This window comes from Phyllostomus hastatus, unplaced genomic scaffold (assembly GCF_019186645.2).
Source record: "Phyllostomus hastatus isolate PE091 unplaced genomic scaffold, TTU_PhHast_1.1 phas_scaffold_21, whole genome shotgun sequence".
NCBI classification, from domain to species: domain Eukaryota; kingdom Metazoa; phylum Chordata; class Mammalia; order Chiroptera; family Phyllostomidae; genus Phyllostomus; species Phyllostomus hastatus.
In genome coordinates this window covers 34,829,980-34,846,467 of record NW_025334017.1, presented here as the reverse complement: position 1 = coordinate 34,846,467, position 16,488 = coordinate 34,829,980, and the positions used below count along the sequence as shown (strand labels likewise).

Below are 16,488 nucleotides of genomic sequence, written 5' to 3'. Positions count from 1 at the left end.
TGATTATGGGGTAAATGATATTTGTTGTCAATGAAATCAAAAGGAAATCTGTCGAGGGTTTTTTTTTTTTTGAGATTGTAGATACAACCTGCAAAAATCTCTTGAGTTTGCAGTGCATCAAGCTGGCCCTGAAGGGAACTGCTGTTTTTCTTCCCCGTTTCTTTTCTTCTTCCTGGGCTTCAGGAGTGCATTGTGCAAAAAGATTTAACGGGACCTGGGAATTAGACAAAGCTCACTTCTTACTGGCTGTTTGGAACTTTGGAAAACATACAGAGTTTTAATTTAAATCTCTTCAGTGTAAAGATGACAGTTAATAGTGTGTTAAAAATAGACTTCCTTTTTTAAATGGGATTAAAGTTAAGGAAAAATGATTTTGAAAATAGTTTATTTGGATATGTTTTCACTAGATTTTGGATGTGATTTCACTACCGCCCCCCCCCCGCCTCCCCGAACCAAAAACTTTCCTCTCTCTCCTCACTTTAAAACAACACTGGGAAATGGCTATTTTAACTTTGCCTAAGAATCTTCCAACAAGAATCTCAGTAGTTTGCTTTTTAAAATTTGTTAAAAATACAGAAATATAATTTCTTATAAGTTTTTAAGAACAACCGGTAGACATCAGGAAAGCAGCAATGTGCTAGTGAATCTCAGTAGAACCTTTTTATGAAATTGGTGGATGGAATCTCTAACCTTGATCATAATTATTTTAGTGTAGCCCCCAATGCACTGCTGTTTAGATTCACATGCCTTTGATAGCTTTCTCACACGGCAGTAACCCCCAATGTTTACAAGCACTGGGGGGAAATCCCTGAATTTTGAACCTGATGTGAATCATTGACTTATGAGTAGAACCTGAGTATAAAAATAATGAAGCATGTAGCTTTCACTGCATTTTTTCTTACTATTGATACATAGGATAAAAATTATTTTAAAAGTCTTAATATATTTTAATGTTTTCATTTTTGTACATTTCATAATACATGTTAATATACATTTTATATTGGTAGAGTAGAACGTGTATGTTATGTAAAAATGAACCAGTACATAGGAGCTGCAAACTCTTTTTTTAAATGATAAGGTGGGTGTGCAGTAGCGAATGCAGAAAATCAGTGTGTAAGACGATACCCTACTGATGCCAAAGGGTTGATAACACCCACCTGTATGGTGTGTTACTCCCCTGGCAGGGACCTCCCAGGAACGGTCTCACTGTATGTGTTACTGTAGGTATTTTATGAATGAAATGCATTTGCATTATCGAATGAAGCAAACATACAGGAATGTGGGAAGTGATGTCTCCCTCCTTAATCCATCCATTCCGATTCCCTTCTTCAGGGTATGCAGGACGCCCCGTTTTAATCACGTAGACCGGGACACTTGGTTGGCGGGTCAGATCGCATTCTCTGTATGTGTAGGTCTCAGTCTCTCCCTCCTCCTCCTCCCCGCTTCCCTCCCTGTCTCTTCTTCCCTCTCTTTCATGAAGATAATCTAACTCCAGCGTCCGTGCTATGATGATTTGCCAAACGCTCCCTTTCAAGTTACAGTTACCAAAGAATGGTAGGAAAGCACTGGGAAGTGGCACTTGGCCTCTGCTTAGCTTTATTCAGATTGCTTGTTTTCCAGCGAACTGTAAGATCAATGGTGCCTGTCGTGCTAAAGGGCAGCTGCAGGGTCAGGGCAAATTTATTGCTTGCTGGGGCATGCTATTGACCAAAAGGAAGTTAAACAGTGCCTGCTGATGCTGGCTAAGATATCGCCTCTGGGCCAGGAAGACGCCAACTTGCCTCAGGCCTCGCTGGTTTGCAGGGGCAGGTGGGCACATGGAATCTAGGCTTGCAGCTCTAGGAATCCCATGTCTCTGTCAGAGTTTCAGCTTATTTGGTCCTGGTAGAAAGGCTCGGAGACATGTCCATGATGCTCTGCAGTTTTAGACTCAGCCTCCCTCAAGGCAAACAGGGATTGTTGGTTTTGAAAGCTCTAGAGGTACTCTCAAGTTCACTGCAAGGTTTTGTTTGCAGGAGATATACCCGTTCATGTTGTCTAATGCTGATACATTTGTCTGTATACACACAACCCTATTTATAATGTTTCTTCCTTTGAAAGTATAATTTAGCATTGAATGAGGGAGGGACAGGGGAGATTTTGATAGCATTTGCTGAATTCGAAACACACTTTACATGTGCTTGGTTGAATAAGAAACCCTGAAGGTGCATTTTTTGGGGAGGGGGGACAATCAAACTCACAAATAAAGAAATAAAGAAATATGAAATATGTAGTGAAAACCTCCTTTTAGCTTTATGTTGTGTTTTGAAACTCAGCTCTGGGGGTTTATGTTCTGGCTACGATAAGTACAAAATTTTAATGATGTTATAAAGAATATGTCTCCTTTTCCTCCCTAGGTGTAAAAAAGTACTATTTTTGTGAACAGCTGAATGAGGAGGGAGAGGCTGGAGCAAGAAAAGCAGTAGGAATCCAGGCACAAAGCAGTGAAACCCAGTGTCCCCTCCCACCACCCGCAGGGAGATTTCCTTTCATTTTGGTTCCTGGGATTGAAATAGTATCGAGCCACACCTCACAAAATGTGAGATTTGTGTGTTTTTCCAGCCACTTTCCAGACAGGGGAGATTGTTTGCATGTTAGGGGATGTGTTTTGTGTGTGGAGATTGATCGGAATGGTACCAGGAGGTCAGAAGAGTATCTGAAACTAGAGCACAGATATATTTTGGATTCTATTGTTGAACCTCACTTAATGAATCTATGAAGATGATGAAATAATGTGTGTGTCTGAATTAAGAAGGGGGCTGGGCCTGGCTGCTGTGACTCAGTGGGTTGAGCGCTGGCCCGAGAGCCAAAGGGTTGCCAGTTCGATTCCCTGTCAGGGCACATGTCTGGGTTGCAGGCCAGGTCCCCAGTAGGGGGCGCGTGAGAGGCAACCACACATTGATGTTTTTCTCCCTCTCTTTCTCCATCCCTTCCCCTCTGTCTAAAAATAAATCAATAAAATCTTTAAAGAAACATAAATAAATTATAAAAAGAAAGAAAAAGAAGGCTTGGGGTGGAGTACAAACATGCATGACCACCTCTACCATCTGCAGCCAAGTTTCCCAGTGAGCAAAGGGTGGGAGTTAGGTTGTGTAGCCGAATCCCCTCCCTTCACCATCGGAATCAAATATTGACTTGTTAGTGGGCATTGTTTGGTTAAATTTGCATTAATTCAGATTGTGCAGAATCTGGTTGTTTCCCACCTGGAGATAAGGTATTCCATTATTTATAAATCTATGAATGCTAAATTTACAACAACTAACTTTATGAGTGTGGTACTGTTCAGTTACTGTTGGTTTTTTACATTCTCCTTTAAAATCAGTTGGTTTTCTACATGCTAGCCTCTCTCATTCCAGAATTTCGGAAAGGATGCGGAAAAAGTGAATGAACATTTTCCAAAGGCTTCGTCTGTCTTGGGCATTGTGTTAAACCAGGCGTGTGTTCTCTCCCGTCTGAGCACCTGGGGGGTCTTGGTGCTGTTACCTACCGTTTACAAGTGAGGGAAGGCGAGCTAATTTGGGCAAGGCCACCCAGTTAGGGAGCTGTGGAGCTGCAATTGCAATGCAGGGCTGACGTCTGTGCCTGCAGTCCTTTTGCTGCAGCTTGACGGACATGGGCTCTCTGGACTCACTGGGGGTTTCAGCAGTGAGCCTTTGCTAACAAGGGCCTGGAGGGCATCACCCACATTCAACCTTGTGTATCTGTTTGATGGGCCCAGGGCATGTTCACAGTTACACTTTCTTGCTTGCAAGATCAGCATGCTCCTACCAACAGAAACAAACCCTGTCCCTAAAAATACAGAACGCACCCATAGACATGAGTGGAGGTGGGTTTCTTCTCTCTAAGAAAATGCTTTGCAAAGGCATAAAACTGCCAGTCCCAGAGCAGGGCTGGGCAGTCAGGATGACTTCACCAGGGCCAGGGGGGCTTGGGATATTCTCAGGGGCAAAGGTGAGCCTCTATTCAACAGAGCTTTGTATTAAACCCTAGGGTTCAGGGCGAGCCGCTGGGAGATGGAGAGGAAGTGAAAAACACCCATCCTGGCCAACTGATACTTAGTAGCTTGTTCATAGAATAGCTCATTATCTCCCGTTAAGGGATATTTGAAGAGACTAAAGAATGAAGAGTGCGCTTTTCCAAGGAGGGCATCTCAGGACTGAAGTGTGAGTGCCATTGGATCGGCCTTCTGGAAGAGCTCCACCTTGGCAGTGTGCAGAGTGGCCGAGAAAGGCTCCGTGCGGACAGCCGAGGTGGCCCCTGAGGTTCTGTGCAACTTGGGAGTAATGCTCACTGCTGACAGTCTACGTTAGGGGGAAGGAGGGGAACCAGTTGGTGAATTATTTTAAACCGAGGTCTTGAGAACAGCCGTCTGCGGAGGGCACACGCTTTCCTGTGGGCCAGAACTGGAGGTGGGCAGAGCTGTGGGCTACCCAGGGCTTCCTGTGTATCTGCTCTGTGACTTTGGATCCTGTGTGATCACACGAGCCACTGCGAGGTCATGGAGACAGCACCAGGCCGGGGCGGAGGGGTGGGGCGGGCGCGGGGTGGTGATCACAGTCTGACCAGTGTGTGCCTTTCGGTGAAACCGCGTGCTCCTGGTTTTTTGATTTGCAAAAGTGAGGACCTTGGCTTGGCCCCCAAATCCCGTTACCATTCTTACCTAGCCCTGTGGTTCTGAGATCTGTTTCTTTCGCCTGGTGAAGAGAGGATGGTTGATTAATCCAGTGACCATCCAAGAAAACTGTTTCCCTTTTTGTATACAAGACACATGAAGGGAAAAGGTTTTTTAGTTGTGTGGCTTCCTGTGCTTTGGGATATTAATGGAACAGAAATTGGGCTCATCAACTGATAAAAAAAATAATCGGAGGGAGCGAATCTGAGCTAATGCTTTCTCACACAAAGGCTGGAGCGGTCTGTTCACTGCTCTGTGCCTTTATGGAATGATGGCAAATGTGGCTGTCGGTTCACTCCATTTAGTTTTTAGTTTTCTTCCTCTCTCTCCCAGAGCAACTTCTGTTTGCATTGATGGTATTAAGCACTTCATTTTTAGTCTGTATGAGGGACTGGGAAACTATGGGTCAGGCAGGCAAACTTCACTGAAAAAGTTTGTCCACCTTGTCCTGTGTTCACGATTTTGGCGTCATTGTAACTGCACATTCCTTGTGAACACCTGCAAGTCCCCCGGGAGCCGAGGTGGGAGTAGAAATCTACGCCTATCGGTGTGCCCCGGTTGGTTATATTGGGTGCTGGGGATTATCTTTTCTTCCTGCGTGATAGTGATGCGAAGAAAACAAACACAATATACCACACACACACAGGGAAGAGACAGAGCCTGACTTCTAGGATCTCCACTCACACTGCACAGATAAGCAGAAGCAGACTCCACCCCAACCTCTGAGCTGCCTCACCCCAGAGGGTTTGGGGAGGGGCGCCATCTCCTTATTTCCACGGGGGGTGGGGGGTATCGCCCCTTTAAGGACTGCCTCTGTGCGAGAAGGTCTGGGTGTAATGCAGAGAACAGCCGAGGGCACTTCACCCTCTTGTCTCTGTGTGTGGAAGAGCAGGGCGGGACCACGGGGAAATGTGTTCCAGAGCGAAAGCCGTGCTCCCCTGGGCTGCACCCGAAAAAGGTGCTGGTGGAAATTTGAGCTGCCCCTCCTATAGAATGGGAACTGCTCTTCTGCCCAGGACGGGCTGAGGATCAGTGGCAGAGGTCGAGTGTCCAGTTGTGGTATGATAGGCCGTGTCAGCGATGACCGTTTGCCCTTTGCCTGGTGCTCTTCTCTCCCCTTTCCCAATCCCGAATTCGGGAATGTAAGAGAATAATGTCATTTTGCAAAGGGTCTCAGAAGTTCTCATTTGAAGAATGCTTTTCCAGTTACTCTGACTGCATCACAAATTACTTCAAAATTTATTGGCATAAACAGCCGTTTATTATGTTGATGGATTCTGTGGGTCAAACATTAAGGCAGGGCAGAGCAGAGATGACTTGTCTCAGCTCTGTGATGTATGAGGCCTCAGCTGCAGAACTCCAAGGCTGGGCTGGCATCATCCAAAATAGTGCTGTCCAACAGAACTTCCTGTGATGGGAAAGATGGGCCATATGATGATGTTACCCACTAGCTCCATATGGCTGTTGGGCTACTGAAGTATGGCTAGTATCGTTATGGAACTGAAATTGCAATGTAATTCACTCACATTTATGAAGCTAGTCATGGCTAGTGGCTATCATGTTGGGCGATACAATCTGAAGGTTTGTTCACACAGCTAGGTGTAGACTTGCACTGCCAATATGGTAGCCACTAGCCGCTAGCTGAGAGTTTAGGAGGGGCTGTCTCCACTGGAACACCTTTATGTGGCCTCTCCATGTGGCCTGCTCTCCATCGTATGGTGGCTGGGTTCCAAAGGTGAGCTTCCTGAGAGGAGGAGCTGAGGGGCCTAGCATTGGAGCAGGCACCAGGGCTTCCATGGTGTTTTGTTCAGACAGTTAAACGAAGTCCCATCCCGGATCAAGGTGAGTGGCAGTAGACTCCATTGCTTGATGATAAATGGCAAGGTTCTGGAAGAGCATTAGGACTACAAGTACAGCTGTTGTCATTTCTGGGAAATAAAGCTGCCACCAGTGTTCCAGGTGATCAGTTCATTTGTTCATTTGTTCATTCATTCATTCATTCATTCATTCAGCAGACACCTAGTGCCCACTCCATACCTGCTATTAAGCTACTTGGGATGGCCGCTGAGAGTAATGAAGCCTAAGGGGCTAGGGGAGGGGAGAGAAAGCACACACAGGTATTTTCAAGGCAGTGCGGTGTGGGCCTTGAGAATACATACAAAGTAGAGAAGAGACAATTAGCTCAGACACGTAGGAGAGTCTCTTTGAAGGTGCATCATGGAAACTTAGAGTCAGACTAGACTGACGAAGCAGTTTGCCAGAGAGACACAAGCCATTTAGACTAAAGTTTGAGCATATGCCCTAGGAGGAAAGGCTTCAGCTGTGCAGCCCTTATTCAAGAAAGAAAACTGTACAACTACTGTGCCAGCCACACCCCTCGCTTTGAGTGTCTGCCCCTCCCCACACCATGCATATTGGTGACCAGCTGCATAGCCAGCCGGTTGCCAGTCTGGGAAAATCCATAGCCCAGGGGATATCACTGATGAATTACAGACCAGTTGCCTGTCAGCAGGAAACGTGGATTGGATTAGAGACTCTTCATACCATGCTGGCTTTTCTAAAGCAAGTCCGGCTCTGAGAGAGGAACAAAGATGCCCGAACACATGGCGGCATTGAAAACAAATATCGATTGGCCCCTGCGGGGGAGCTGAGCTCGAGTGGGTTAGAGTCTGGTGTCAGAAAGTGCTGGGACGTGGAAAACCATCAAATGTGCTGATTGACCAGGATAAAAGCCCCATCTATTTCTGAGATCTCAAAACTGAGGGTGACGTGTGTAAGTGCGTGGAAGGGCAAAAGTGACGATGAGAACCAAGGCCGGGCCAAGGCGCTCCGAGCTGGCCTCTGGCTGCAGGTCTCGGACTGTCCCTTCCTATCTCCTGTTTTGCATCATGTTTTTTTTTGACTTGTGACTGTTTCTTAATGCTGTGCAAAATCCACTTAATTGAACATGAATGTCCAAGCAGCTGATGTTCAGTGATGTTCAGATTTAGGATTCAGCCCGTCTGCCGGGTGTTCTTATTAAACGGGTAGAAAAATGCTCTGGCTGTAGCTGATTGCATCTGACTGTTGACTGAGTTAGAAATATCTCTGTCACTGCCAGATGTACACGGCACTGTAAAGGGAGCATTTTTTTCCCTAGCAAATTAGACTTGCTAGCTCCATGCATCTAGATGGACTGAAACAGCTTGTTGCTGCAGGGACACGGCTGGGTTTGGTTCAGCCATATCTTTTATCAAAACAGGACTTCAGAAGTCTGATCCTGAGTCTGTTCGGTGAAGATGTTCAAAATCGGCCCCTTGACTTCGAAACCTGTGATGCGTTCATTTTTCTAGAACAGTGTTCTCTCATAGGACTTTCTGCAGTGATGGAATGTTCTCAGTGTGCATGGGAACCATCAGCCACATATGGATGTGGAATGCTTAACATGTGGCTACTGCCACGGGGGAGCTCGATTTTTCAATTTTAATTAAAACTGAAATAGCCACACAGGGCTGGTAACGACCCCACTGGGCAACCCAGTTGTAGGATCTGATTTTAGAAGTGGTATTTGCTGAGATGAATGTAAGAACTTTGCCAACTCTCTAATTTTTAGTAGTGTCTTAACTCCGGAGTTCGTTCTTTCTCCTCACAGCAACCTGTGGGAAGAAGCAACGGCTGGGGTGTCACTGGCTGGCGAAGGGCAGGAATGGGGTGGAGAGGAACAGAATTGGAAAAGGACCACAAGGTGGCCATGACACTCATTTTCCCTGTCCTGTTATCTTTGCAAGATAACCTGGCTATTGTTAGTGGATTCCATAGCCAAAGAAGTTCAGGGAAGGCCACGTTAATTGCAATTATGCAGGTGTTTTTTCCTGAACTTTTTCTCAGCCGTAAACATGCTCACGTGGAGGTGTGTCTCCAGATGACGCTTCAATACCAAATATATTTGATCTGAACAGACCACTTTGGTTTTTTTGGTGTTATCCTATGAAACACACTCTGGGAAATACTGGTTTAAGCAGTGACACTTTTCTCTGAGCAACAGATGACGAGCTTAAGGTATATTATATATACGCGGTGAACTGATCTCCCTCTGGACTTCCGTGAGGTTTGAAGTCTGCATTCATGCTTTGAGTCTGACCATTTCTTTGTTGTGTCTGCATCGTTAGTTAACTCTTCAGGTGCATGACCATCTGGGCCGGGCAGGCTAGATCATGCACCCGACCGGGCCAGAGGCACGGGTGCAATCTTTGTCCAGCTTGAGCACTAGCCCAGTGCTGTAACTACTGACTGGCAGGCACTCAAGTGTAGCTTGTCTTCTCTCTGATGGAAAGGGTCACGCTTTGTACTTCTGCTACTACTGTGCCTTTGCTGTTGACTTTCTGAGAAGGTTGAGTTTAGTTCTTGTGGTTGGAGAGATGCTGGTGTTTCCTCTGTCTGCCACTGGTCACCCTCCTCTCTCTCTCTTTTCTTTTTGTGACCCTCATACAGACTTGCATATGCAGGCACACATCCTTATTTTGTTTTTTGTTTTAATAACTTGATCAGCGAGCAGGAGACAAATAAGATGATCCCATCACTCTGTTCATTTAATGAAGTGAGTAACTAAAGGAGGGAAAAAGAAAAAAAAATGCAAAAACAGAGAGAGGAATATTTTCTTCTCCTCCTCTTTCTCTCCCTCAGTCTTAAAATTATTCAACAAGTTATCTGCAGAAAACATCTGTCTCCCAACGAGTCAACACAATTTGGTTTCTGATCTCAGCAGGTCCCCCTCTGGTTGGAAGGAAGGGTTTTTGCCGCACGATAGAAGTGAAATCAGCAAGATGCTGTCTGTGAAGCTGAAATATTGAGCTTTATGAGGTGACAGTAAAGTAGCAAAAAGTGGTGTTTTTCTGCTTAACGGTGTCCCCACTGTGGGATAAGAAAGAATTCCGGGAAGAGGAGACTCATCGACAGCGGGCTCTACAGCTGTGTGTTCCCATGCGCTGGTAGGCTGCCCGGCCTCACGCTTTTCTTTGAGCAGTCCTGCTGCTCCCACGCACGGAGAGAGCCATCTCCACTTCCTCCCTTTCTGGTTATCGGGCCTGTGCTCATTACCTGGTCAGGAGACAAAGGATCTGCGAAATCGGTGCTTGGGAGGACCTTCGGCCGAGACTCTGCCCGGAGCAGGGAGCTGGGAAGGCCTGGGGAGAAAATACGGGGCTAACGTATGAGGCCTGGAAGCCTCTTCTTTGTTAAGAAGATTCATGGGTCTCTGAGGAGTGGAGTAATCAGGGCTACGGGGAAAATTTGGGCCAAGCCTTTGTATCCTATATCCATCTGCCTAAAAACTTTTTTAGCTAGTCGAAAAGAAGAGGTCCCGATGAGGCTTATTTGAACAAATATTTGCTCTTCCTAATTACGTACCCGGACAGCTCTCCTGCATGTTTGATGGGAACCTTAATATTTACAATAGCATGAGGAAGAGTTCCTAATGTGTTTGGGAGGCTTCTGATGTTGGGGCCGTAATTCTTCCTTGCACTTAGAGGAAACTTCTCTTCCGAAGAGACCTCAGCCGTAGTTACCGTAGCCACTGTTCACAGAAGTGGAGTAAGCGAGGAAGCTCCAGAGAAGGGAGGAGGCCCTGCCTGCAGCTGCCAACATGTGTTCTAGGTGAGAGACACTGGTCTTTGCCAACAGTTCTGTGCCAGCCGCAAGCCTTTCTTTCCGAGCAGGAATACCAGGCAAGCCAGGGCTTCCAGCTGCCGCCCGATATGAGTGGTGAGTGTCACGTGCTGGGGCCAGGCTGGGCTGTTGACCCCGATGGTGGTGGTGCTCTGGCTCAGTCCCTCCTCTAGGACAGGCCCAACCTTTATTAGTCTCGAGATCCAGCGAATCTTCCTACGATGACATGCAGAGAACTTGTCTGTGTACTGAAGACCATGGGGTCTGGAAGAACCGAGTTTGAAACCTTCCTCTGTCCTACACCTGGACCTTGTTTAACTTCCGTGTGCCTCAGGCATCCCATCTGAAAAGCAGGCATAATAAACACCCTTTACACGTGGTTGGTATGAAGATGAGAAAGAGCGCAAGTGGATTCCCTGGCCCGGGATGGACCCTCATGCTAGAGTGGTGGTGGTGATTATTTCTCTCATTGCCTAAAGAGCCTTTTGACACCTGAGGGCCACCTTTATTTTGCACGTTGAATAAAAAAGGGGGGGGGGGATTCTGAAATGATTTCCTGAGTTTTTTTTTCTCCATGCAATTCATTGTGTGTGGCGCAACACAGCTCTCCCGGCAGTAATTCTGGAGTCATGTCTCCCCACAAAGTAAGAGATAAGAAAGGGAGAGGTTCCACCCGATGCAAGGAGGATGATGAAGCAGGTGAGTGTGCCTGAGATCTCTAGGAAATCAGGCTGTGGGCAGTGAAGACATCAGGGGAATCTCCATCCGCCAACCCTAGATCAGTAGATCCAACGCCTGCTCACTGATCTCAGTGTTGTTGAAACGGCTGCTAGAATAGGTATAAATGGCTACTGCACATTTTGCTGCCGGGAAAAGCATATATTTAGGGGAGTATGTATACACACTCACTTTCTAGGAGCCTGGAATGTGTCAAGACGTCTCCTTAGCTGAGTCGTCAGCTTTCCCCCCTTTTTGTTAAATCTGGTTTAGTGGGTGCTGTGCCCCACTATTGGGTGGTCTCAGTTTGCTGGACTCTGTTGTGAGTGAAGCCAGTTGCTTCTTGTCTGTAGCCTTGCAGCAGATTCACTCTCTTTTGCTTAATTGTTACTGTCTTGGAGGGCGGGAAAAGATAACTTCTACAGAAAGAGTAGGAGACCCAACCTGGCTTCCGAGGGGTCCTTGGATTTCCCCCCCATTTTTCACATGAGCATACACGGCGTTACAGTGTCATTGGTGTCCTGTGAGCTGTGTGGGCATCCTCTGGCAGGGCGTGGCACCTGTTGTTCTTGGGACTAACAGCCAACGTGAGCAGGTAACATCTCACCCAGATCAGCGATGTTGATGCCGAAAGCTGACTTCCCGTTCCAGACTTTCTCTCCTGAGTGGTGGGGTGATACGTGCACATGAGAGCAATGGTTAACAAACAGAATGGGCTTTGGCATCAGTCAGTTCAAAAGAACTATTGAGCGAGTACTTTAGGATCTGCCGTTGCATCTGGGGCCACAGGACTGAAATGGACGGTTAAGGATTTTTATTTGTAAGAGCGTATAGTCTAGTGGGGGCAAATGGACAACAAACGTGAGAGCAAAGATAAACATAAATAAATAAGACTGGGGGAGGCGAGTGGAAGCAGCAGATGCTTTCTTTGGGAAGCTTTGATGGACTCCAGACCCCAGTCATTCAGCCCAGAGCTAGGCGAGGCCTGGGGGAAATGGGGTATTCTTCCATGTATTGGGGGTAGATCCAGCAGAACTTGTTAGATCTCGCCTCTACTGTGGTTTGGGTATGTTATTTAAGTTGTCTTGAAAAGTTCCTATTTTTTTTCTCTCTCTGTCATGGAGATAATAGTAAACCAGTTGTCAAAAAATGAACCTTTTCTCATTGTTATTTAAGTAGTTACATGACAACAAGCACCTCACACTGGTTGTTGGAGAGAGCCCCTCCGTATCTCTGTGTGGCCGCTTGTCCAGCTCTGAGTTGGACCAGCAAGAATCTGTGCTCCTCTGCCCATAGCGTCCACCTTGGTGTTTAGCATTAGGGGGTAGCAACTGCTTTTATTGCCTGGTCTGCAGCGTGGGAAGAAGCAGGTGGCTTTCCCACTCCCACCACCTCTGCTGGGCCAGCTCCCCATGCTGGGTAGGGGGTGCGGTGAGGGGGAAGTGGAGCAGCTGGGCGTGCGGAGGAGGAGGGCAGCCACAGGCCTGCGCTGTTGTCCTCCCTCTGCCTGGTCGATCCTGTCTTCTCTCAGTCCCTGGCAGCTACCACTGTCCTCCCTGATGCTGTGGTGCCCCACAGGTGGCTGAGCCACCACCCGAGATCACTGCTGAAACTGCAGACTGCTGGTCTCACTCCTGACCTCCCGAGTCAGAATCACTGGGCCCGGGCCTCAGAATCTGCATTCCGCGATGAGCTTTCTAAGCGAGCCTGGTGCACTCTAAATTTTGAGACTGATTTAGAAAATTTGATTTGGATTTTGGAGTAACAACAGTGGCTAATATTTGTCAAAGGCTTATTATGTGACACGGCTCAGTGCTTTACATGCAATAACCATGTGAGATAGATCCTAATGATATGTTGTCTCATCCTTGGGGAAACTGAGGCAAAGAGCATTTAACCAGTTTTTGCTCAAATACTGATGGAGGCAGTGAGGATTTGAATTCAGATCATCTCCAGACCTGTGCTTCCTCTCCTCTCTTCCGTCTCCCTATGTAGTGATGCTAACATGAGTGAATCTTCTTAGTTTAAATTCAGTCCTGCGTGACCTCCTGTTGTATAGAAAACAATAATTTAAACATGGAATATTTTAAAATTCTGCTTTCACTGACATTAAAGTGTGAATTTAGTTCAGATTCTGACTTAAGTGTCCACTCTGAGTCAGTTATTTTAAGGAGTGTTCTCCTTTGTTTACTTCGGTAAAGCAGACCCTGACGTGTGGCCCGCTTCTCTCAGAAACCCTCACCTGCCCGTTTGTCCCGAGATGCTCGCACTGCCCTGTGCCTGCATGTGGGATGTTTTCTGCCAACGGGCCAGCGCCTGCGCAGGGTGACTGCTCCCTCCGGTCTGCTCCTCAGAGGCTGTGCAAATAGATGGAGCATCTGGGGTTTTCCCAATGTCTGGAGGTAGCCAAAGGTATTTTTTTTTTCATCTTAGTGATTCCAGGTTAGTGTCTATGAAGAGTTGGCCATCAAAATAGGACCAGCCTAAGCAGGTTTGAAGATAAAAATCAATCATTCCATTCATAGTACCTTCTCTCTTCAGATTCCCATTGCTTCCAACTCTGGGGAGGAATTTGCTTAAGCAAAGACCTCACACATCACGTAAGGTAGGGAGGGATTGCCAATGTGCATAGACCTTAAGGTCATTAGAGGATGTTCTTTAGAAAAGGAGGAGTAAGGAGAGGTTCCTCCTAACATTTTCGTCTTGCATCTCAGGTTCTGAAACCTTTAAAAAACTGCTACTTGCATCTCCAAATGGCTCACGATTGTGTTTCTGAAAGCAATTTTGTTGGTTTTGATCTGCAGTAGGGTTGTGACCACATTGGAAATCCGAAGTCTAATCTTTATTAAAAAGTAATTTGAAAATGTAGTGGTCGTATAAACCTCCACATGTTTTTTGTGTGTTTATGACAGCCTCAAGATTTAAGACAAGTTGGTCCATTAACTGCTTGCCAAATGTTTTATGTCATGGGTATGCATTCCACAAGCTGTTTATCATAAGAGCTCATGGAGTTTTCTGGCAGATTTTCAGAGAATGAACCTATATGATCAATGTATGACTCGTATCTGTTCATTAATGCAAGTTTCCTCTCGCTGTGGAAGTATCGGGTATTGGACACACCCTGGGGAGATGTGGCCGTGTAGAAACTACTTCTCCTGTCTCTGGGGCTATTTTTTGTCCCGGAGTTACTCTCTATATAAAAAGAGAGGTAAAGGAAGGAATTTTAGAGGGGAGAGAAGAGCACCAGAAAGTGTAAACTTCTTGCCAAAAGAATACAGCTTAGTACTTCTTTCTACTTTGAAGAGCAATTTGTGAACTTTTATTTACAGAAAAAAATAACAGAGGACAAGAGGGACTGGAGAAGTCTCAGGTTAGCTTGTCTGCGTCTGTTGCTGCCGTAACACAGAGCACGGTGACTATTTTATGTTGGTCTATAAACTCTGAAGAAAACAGAATTTAAAATATTTCCTTCTTGGAAAAAGGACCCCAGAAATCATTATGGGTAGTTGTCTGTAAGTTTAGTATTTTGAAAGCTTGAGAATTGATTTTATTCAGCATTTTTTTTTGAAGGTCCTGATAAGCATATCAGGGCATTGTGTGGAAGCTGGCAATGCAACAAGACAATCAGGTCCGAGTGAGTAGATGTCTTAGTCCCTGAGGGCTGCTGTGACAAAAATGCTGCAGACCGGGCAGCTAGACAGCAAGCATTTGTTTCTCACAGTTCTGGAGGCTGGATTTGGCGTTAGCAAGATGAGATTCGCACCTGGTGGGGGCCTGGCTCCTGGTTCATAGACGGCCTTCTCACTGTGTCCGCATGTGGTGGAAGGGGCTTGGGAGCGCTCTGGGGTCTCTTACAATTGCCTCCTGATACCAAAATGTCAGGGATAAGGTTTCACCATTTGAAATTTTTGGAAAGGGGTGCAAAAACATTCATAGTGGTAGATTCCAGGATGGTTGTAATTATAGTTGCTTTTTTTTCTAAGTTGGTTTTTTTTTTTGTGCTTACCCATAAGAGGTTTTGCATTTGGCTTAGAGCAGTACAAACTGCTCAAGTAGGAGAAAATAAGTTTTCATCCTCTCTTGTGGTCACATCCAGTCCTTCCCTGACTCCTTCTTCCTCGAGCACTGGATAGTAATGGGTGAGGGGCGCAGTGCTGAGCACCAGGGGTCATTTCAGGCATGGAAATCAAGTCTGTAGACTAATATCCTGCTTGATCGAGGGCATGTACTTACTTCCAGGGACTAGCATTCCTGGCTCCATGCTTTATGGAAGTTCGTTTGTCCCATTGGAGAGGCCAACTTTGGGAATAGAAACAAATACCGTTTCTGGCCCGGTTTGCCAGGGAAGGGGCAGACAGCCTAATGTGAAGAGATTCCCATGCTTGCCCGGAGGTGGCCACGGTCCTGGTGAGCAACCGGACAGAGCAGAGTCATTGCGTTGTGCACTTATGGTGCCCAAGGTGGAGAAGAGAAAGCACCCAGGAGTGAAGAGATGTGGAAAAGAGGAGGTCAGGGGAAAGAGAAAGGCCAGTTTCCAGGCTCTGTCTCAAGAGCAGAAAGAGGAGGCGTGTGAGTGTGTGTGTGTGAGTGTGTGTGCGCCTGCGCGCACCTGTACACACATAATTGTGGGCTAATGGTAGGACCCACTTTAGGTGTCATAGAAAGAAATACTTGGATGCCCTTTTATTCCTGGAGCGGGCGCGAGGTATTTAATCTCCACCCTTAATTGGTTTCTTGCTACTTTCCCTCAGAATACTTAGGGTTACACACAGTAATAAAATGTTTAGTACCTCCATTAAAGGAATCGCCCAACACTCAGGAGCCTCCGCAGTAGGTTTCCGCACAAGAAGAAACCTACAGTCCAGCAGAATCACTGAAATAAGGGCACTCGTCAGAGTGTGTTGTTCAAGCTGAGGAAGAATAAGCCGGAAAACACCCAAAGCTGTAACTTACACCGATATCATAGATTAGTGATTTGTGAGTCAACACTAACATTTTAGATTTGTTTCGATCATAAAGATGATAAATCAGCCAAGGAGCTTGCAATCGGTGTCATCTCGTGTTGGCGTAGATTTCAGCTTAACTGAAACGAACGCAGTCCACGTGGCCACACCCCCATCCCTTCAACTTGACAGTTTATGAAAGTTAACAAAAGTGGCTCAGATGAACAGAGTTTACTTCCCTTATTTTTCAGCTGAAGTTTTTCTAATACTTTTCCTTCAGATGACCTCTTAGTTTTCACTCCATTTCCTCGAAGGCATAGTCTCTGTTGCTACTTCCAGCACCTTGAACACATGGGCACTGCAATGTACCTTCCGATTTGACTGTTGGCCACACCAAGAACACTCTCTTCTCCCCCGGGTCCCATTCCAGAGACCTCTGTGAATAGAGAGATCAGCAAATATGGCACTGTGCCC

At 46.3% G+C, this 16,488-nt stretch overlaps 1 protein-coding gene across 1 annotated transcript in view; it reads left to right on the top strand.

Annotated features, from left to right (window-relative positions):
• The window catches only part of EXT1 (exostosin glycosyltransferase 1), a 267,805-nt gene that overhangs the window by 95,487 nt on the left and 155,830 nt on the right, over nucleotides 1-16,488 (top strand). The window lies entirely within an intron of this gene.